This window comes from Hydra viridissima, unplaced genomic scaffold (assembly GCF_058129835.1).
Source record: "Hydra viridissima isolate aposymbiotic clone 2 unplaced genomic scaffold, HvirCarnegie_v1 scaffold_9, whole genome shotgun sequence".
In the NCBI taxonomy this organism is placed as follows: domain Eukaryota; kingdom Metazoa; phylum Cnidaria; class Hydrozoa; order Anthoathecata; family Hydridae; genus Hydra; species Hydra viridissima.
Window position 1 is genome coordinate 196868 of NW_028324308.1, and position 7417 is coordinate 204284.

At 31.6% G+C, this 7417-nt stretch overlaps 1 pseudogene; it reads right to left on the reverse strand.

The window, feature by feature from the left end:
- Nucleotides 1-1126: 1126 nt before the first annotated feature.
- On the reverse strand, nt 1127-3435 carry LOC149883474 (uncharacterized; annotated as a pseudogene).
- Between the last annotated feature and the right edge of the window lie 3982 nt (nt 3436-7417).

Below are 7417 nucleotides of genomic sequence, written 5' to 3' on the forward strand. Positions count from 1 at the left end.
TGTTATTTTTGTTATGTAGAATTTACTATTTAAAAAATCAGTCTTTTTTTACAACTTTTAACCGAATGTGTCAAGAGATTCCAGGTCTGCAAAATTATTTAACTTTAAAGAAATAATTGCGTGTCTGTATTTTGTTCAAATAAATAACAAAATAATTTCTTTCTGTATTTTGTTTCGTTTTATAAAACTTGGTGTTTTTACTGTTTCTTTCTTTAATCTGAAGTAAATTTCTGATATCGCCAGAAAATGATCAGACTCAAATCGCAAACGAAGTTTACAAAAATGAAATTATTTTCTATAATTTCAAAGTAAGTGAAGAGAATATAAGGTTATGGTTCTTCAAGCTGTAATAGTATAACTGGAATTAATTAACTAATAGTAGTTAATAGTTCTTCTGGTTTAGATGAAAAAGTTATTATGGGATAGTGTAGTGAATATTGGAGTATCTGTTGAAGAATTTTATTCAGGGTCTTATAAATGCAATAAAGGCTACAGTGCACTCCGGAAAATTATAACTGAAAGTGATCAGTTTGATTGTTTTTGCAATGTTTTAGAGTCAGGAAATGGTCAGCCAATGTTTGAATGCGTTTTAAAAAATGGTGAAGATAAAATTGGTATGTCTTTGTCTGTGAATCCGAGGATCGCAAGTTATGGATTAAAAAACTTTCAAATGCAAACTTGGTGTTTACAGATTATAAGCGAATTTGTGCTCAGCACTAGCCTAAAGATGCAGAATTTAAAAAAGTCAAAGGTAGTAGTTTTGTTCAAGTGCATCCTCCACACAGTTCACAAATATAGGTTTTAGGTATAAAATGATGTGACCCCGGAAGTTTCAACGGATTTAGGTTACTAATACCATATGTTTTAAAGATCTAACTTTAAAAAAATCTAATGAGTGGCCCTTTTTGAGAAAATTTGTTTTTAAAATTAAAAAAAAATTCATTATATTTTTTAGGACTTTTAATGGTTTAACTTCTTTAAATAGAATTTAAATCAAAAGTATGCTTGATAATACAACGTTTATTACTAATTTTTGTTAAATATTACAAGACTACAACATTTTAGTGAAAAAATCGATGACAAAAAATCTTTTGTTACTACATATAACTTTGATAAAGTTCTTTGATTACAGGTTTGCACTACTAAACACCTCTACAATTCTCTTGGTTCTTGTAAGATCTTTTTTGCTCATTTGGGAAACACTGAACCTGTTGATAACAGGCTTCATTTTAGCATGAGCTGCTTCAGAAGCCTGCTCTGCATATCTTCCAAGAGAACGCCCTGATCTGGAGAAAAAGTCTTCTAAGTGTGCTGTAATAGTATATACTTTCCAAGTGACAGTCAGTTTCTTTTCAAGATCAGATTCTTTTTAAGAAAAGTATTTTGTATAAACTATAGTGAAATACTAAAAAATGTACTGGGGCAAACAATATTATTAAAAGCAAAAAGAGACATTCTATAGCCTACATCATTACAGTATTCTTGGGTAACCACATAAGATTGCGTAAATGCCTGAATGTCATCTTTGTAATTGGGATTCAAACAGTTTCCAAATGTTCCTTGAACTACCACGCGGAACTTTTGCAAGGGTTCTAATAGAGGTAGTAGCTCTACTGGTAACAGATTGTTCAGCTCATCGCACTGTTCTAGTATCCGTTTTGAAGCATTTCCTTCATAAGTTCCACCATGATATCCTTTTCTTATACATCCTAAGCTTGAAACCCACATCTCAAACTCGGGCCACAATTTGGTTAGAAATGATGACATATGATTTACAAAGCCCATCAGCATGTGAAGTTCTGGCAAAGATATAACATCTAACAACAACTTGGATTTGTCTTCTTCCTTGATCAAGCATGGTTTCACAACATTCTATGTAAAAGTAATATTTATTAAAAACTGATAAAATGTAGAAATTTTTAAGGCAAAACTTTATAAAGATCTTCAATTATGTTCATTAAAGTCACCTTGAAATCCTGCCTTCTTTAGTGTGGCAATCTAGACTCGTAATACAGTGTATACCAATCATCTAAAGATCTCAAAGTTTTGAGATCTCCAGCAGCAATAGTTGATGTACCTTCACACCAGGCACAGGAATATTTTCCTCCGTGAGCCTAAAATAATATAAGGCTCCTAAATTACATTTTATCAAGTAATACATGTGTATGTGTTCAAGTAATGTAAAAAGTATAAACTTGGATTATAATATATTATACCGAAATTCCCAACAATATGTTGATGATTTTCATGTCTGATGCAAGAGAATATTTGCATTTATGCAGATTTAGGCTCTCGACAATCTGCAATAGGTTTTCATGGGTTTCTTGTAATTTATCTGCATATGCAAGAGCGACAGCCCCATTGATCCCAGAGTATGTTCCTTTGTCCCTCATGTCATCCTCTCTCTCTTGTTCAGGGTCAAATACGTTACAGATTACTTTCAATAAACCTCCACCTAAATTGAATATGCAATTCAGGGATTATTTTACTAAATAATAGATTAAAAGAATGATCAACTTATATCTATGTCCCTCATTTTTAACTTTGGCCACCTGAATCAGTTCCAACTCTGACAAGAGTACAGTGGTAATTTTGAACTCTGAAATCCATGACGAAGTTGAGAAACTCTGTAAGGTCTTCAACATAAGCAAGGTCTCTTGCAACTACTTTTGTAAGCCTATTGTTTATCTTCTCTTCAGCTTGAATGGTCTTGACAGCATAAAAATCTGATAGGATCTTGCTCCTCTCATCTAGTTTTGCTTCTGTGAATGATTCTAATTTTATACCGCATTTTCGAAGCCCCTATAACATTAGCTTATTCATATATTGACTAAGTCCTAGTTTGTTCATAAGGGGCTGGATCTCTTCAAACTTCACTTTCCTGGTTTGTTCACTTGGTTTTCCAAGGATTACAGGAATTAATGATCCTCCTGTAATAAAATTTATTAACTCATACATGCATATTTAAAAATGGCTAATGCTGAAAATACAAAAGGTATCATTTTACATTTTATTTATAGTATAATAAATAACCTAACCTGTTGAAATATTGATCTCTTCGCCAAGGTTTTTCTGTGAAGATGCATAAATGCTTTTGAGCAAAATTGAAGTAACTTGCTGTTGTACCTTTAATGATCTGCTGTTTAGCAGGCTTGAAACATTTACCTTCTCCTGTCCAGGAGAACATTTGTGGGGTATACCTTTACCACGATTGCAAAAGCAGTTAGGACATAAAAGAAGAGGTTTTTCTGATTTTGACTTTTCTATTCTAGCTTTGGTTTTCCTTAACATCTTACGATCCGTGGATTTTGCCATAGCACAGACTGTGCAATGTATGCTACAATCTCTTCCAGACTTGAAAAGCATTAAATCCCTTTGCTTCCAGTTTTCAATAACATTTATTGGAATAGGATTATTGGAAGCCAGCTTGTACATGTATGATTTGCAAGATGAACAAATTCCTAAGTAGAATAAAACTGCTCTTATGGATTCAGAATAAACATCTATTTTTAACAAAGAACATTGCTGTGAGTGAGCAGTAAGACATGTTTTTTTTTTATAAAATATTTCGTTCAATATTCTGTCAAAAGACAGTATTGAATTGATAATAATACTAAACATCTTGTACAGAAAATGTTCAATATAAGTTTTACCTGTTGGATACTCAAACACATGTTTTGAATAGTTGGGATTGATCTGATCTTTGATCAATTTTTCCAGTTTCAGGTAAATGGGTATACATTTTAAATCTTTGAGGTGGCAGCAGGCACAAACCAGTCTTTGATTGTCCTCATGACTTCTTTTATATTTATTCTTTTTAGAGAGCAGACGTGGCATAACTTTTTGGTTCTTTAAACTACTTTTGCAGATTTTATTTTTTAGTTTTGCGGATTATCTATTTAAGGCACATAAGTGTATGTGTTGTTATATATTTAAGTTCAGAGAGTGAACATGAGAAGAACTGGATTTATTGCAGTTTGTACTGACTTCTTATTTTTTATAAAAATACTATTTTATTTTAATTCATTACAATATTGATAAATAAATGTAAATAACAAAAAAAGCAAATGTGTGTGTGTGTGTCTAGATTGGACTATTTATGGAATATGGCTACCCATTCTATATATCAATATATAGAATGGGAAACAGATTGCATTTTTTTGCTTTTTGACTCAAATGTTGCAGTCTTGTTATATTTAACAAAAATTAGTAATAAACTTTGTATTATCAAGCATACTTTTGATATAGAATGAGAAACAGATTGCATTTTTTTGCTTTTTGACTCAAATGTTGCAGTCTTGTTATATTTAACAAAAATTAGTAATAAACGTTGTATTATCAAGCATACTTTTGATTTAAATACTAATTAAAGAAGTTAAACCATTAAAAGTTCTAAAAAATATAATGAATTTTTTTTTAATTTTAAAAACAAATTTTCTCAAAAAGGGCCACTCATTAGATTTTTTTAAAGTTAGATCTTTAAAACATATGGTATTAGTAACCTAAATCCGTTGAAACTTCCGGGGTCACATCATTTTATACCTAAAACCTATATTTGTGAACTGTGTCCATCAGTCTTTAAAGGTTAAAAAGTGCTGTATTTAAATGGTTAAAATGTGCTGTTTTTCTGTATGTAGAAGAAACTATGACGCAAAAAATAAAGTAGAAGTTTATAGGCTTCCCTCGAATGAAGAAGAACCAAATCTTTCGATAAATTCAATTCCAACAAGTAATTTTCCAAATAAACTAGATCCTGTTAATACACCAGTTAGCAATTCCTGAGGAATTTTTTTTGGTTCATATTTTGATATATAATTAATATCATTGTATGAAGCTAGAGGAAACTTAAAAAATTAGGGGTCATTCAGCTTTAGAAGTTAAGCGAATCCAAAGTTATTGACTTTTTTGTACTGAAAAAATTTATGCTTTTTTGACGGAAGGTATAGACATTAAGTATAGAAAATTGGCTGTGTTACGGCACGAAAAAAGAGAGTATTTTTGGGTCATATTGACATTTGAATATCTTTTGAACCGTTATTGCATTTGACTTGAAATTTTCCATTGTGATCCAACAACTATAAGAAAATTAAATGCTGACTGAAGGGTTTTCACTTATTTACTTGGTTATAGAGAATAGAATTTAAGGTTTTTATGCCATTTAAAGCAGTTTTGTAATATTTTCCTAAAAATGAATTTTCCTATTTAACTACTCTTTAAGTTTTTAATATAACTTTAGAAAATGAAAAGAAAACATTACAAGACGTCACTGCATTACGAATTCACAAAAATTTAATATACCAAAACAAACGCAAAAATCAAAACAAAAAACATCATAAAATTCGCGAAGGAAAAAAAGCATAACATACATAATATCTACATACAAATCCTAAGTATAATTTCTCTAAGAAAACATAAATAAATGCTAGTTACAAATAGAGGAAAGACTATACTTGCCTTTTCTACATGGGCTTTTAAAAAAAAAAATTTTTTTCTATAAAATATCACTCTTAAAGTTTTTAAACGCTGAGAACTAAACAATTATGTATAAACATTGAAAAGGTCCACATTCCATTTGATTCTCCGTCCCTATTTTAATCTATATGTAAAGTTTTATACAAATTATTTGTATTCTTCCACTTAGAAATCCTTAGCTTCAAAACCTTCGTTTGAAAAAACGTTCCCGCAACAAGTATTTTTTATCAATAGTGGTCATAAGACATGAATAATATATGTAAGTAATGACATACAAAGAAGACTATTTTCTACATATGGTTGGAAAGAAATTGAGTTAAACTAATTGATACAAAAAACCTCTAAGTGTTTGCTTTACCATAAAACAAGATATAAGTAGAGAGAGAATTGTGTTTATAGTCCTCCAGCGGATGCCTTGCGGACTTGCCCGAACCTCTCCAGGGAAGAACCAGAAGCACGTCGACCCTGAGTTTGCCTCCCCTTTGAGGAACGGGCGGAAAAAAAAGAAAAGTAACAGTTTAATACAAACACATTGGCCTAGCCAGCTCGCAACCAATCTTAGCCATTAGGCCGAGAAGCGATAAGTAGGCCGAGAAGATATAAGTAGAGACCGCCGATCCGTTACTGTTTATAGGATTGCGGATTGTGCACCGAATTATCTATGCTAAACGGTTCAAATTACTTACGGGTTGATTTGATCCGAAAATAATGTATCGGAAAATAATTCGTTAAAATTTTTTCGGATTATTTTTTTCGGATTGCAATCCGATTCGATACTTTCGGATCGGATTGCAATTCGAAAATTTTTTTTCGAATTGTAATCCGAACCGATATTATTTTTACGGATTTATACGGATTCAGAATAAAAATGATTTTGAAATAAGATTCATTTTTATTTATTCATAATATTCAAACATACAATGAAACGAAATGATTTGCATGTTAAGAAATAAAAAAAGTCAAAATCACACTGAAAGTTAATCATTTTCCAAAATCATTTCCTGGCCACACAATGTCTTGAATTTCCTGGACACACACAATGTCTTGAAGTTTGCTGAGTTGCTTAGTGTTTTTTTTTTTCATGTATACCAACATCTCAACCATTGAGATTGAAAGATTGGTTCTTCTAGAGCTGTATATATTCCCCGCTATTGAGAAAACTCTTTCAGATGTTGATGGTGCAGCAGGTATACAGAGGTTTTTTCTGGCCAGCCTTGACATCATTGGGTAAATATACTGGTTTTGTTTCTATAATTCCAGTATATTTGTACTTGCTGGAACTGGTTTTGCATTTAAATACCCCTCAATTTCAGCTGAAATGGCTTTCTTGGTGCTTGTTTCACCTCCAGGATTAATGTAACCTGCACCAAACACTTTCTTCCTCAGTTGTTCAGTGAAATCAAAGTTGTCATCATCTTTATCATCCAACATTGAAGGGGAAGGAGTGCTTTGGCTAGCCAAAATTTCTTTTTTTGACAGTTCTTCCATAGCTTTCTTTACTGCAGTTTTGACTACTTCAAATTTTTCCCCCTCATCCACAAAGCACATGCCCTTGCTGTTAGGATCTAAAAAATGAGCAATAGAGAATTCAATATTCATCAGTCTCCTTCGAATCTTTTGTTTAGATCTTCATTGAATTAGTGAGCAAGCTCTAATGGCACTTCGGTTTTTGGCTTGACACAGGCCTTACATTTTGCCTTGTTTTCCTCAAAATGAGGTAGGTACCAATTTTCGGATATATTATTGTAATTGATTTTCTATAACTATCCTTTCTCTTGATATTGCTTGATAATGATGTATCACTGCCGAGACTTTTTTTTTTCATTAGACTCTTTTCTGTGTTTGATAAATGGTATAACGCCATTATGTAATTCTTATCCAAATGTCTATCTTCTTTTCAGGGTATCTTAAGTTAGTATCTTCCATTTTCCATCTTTAGTGAGTT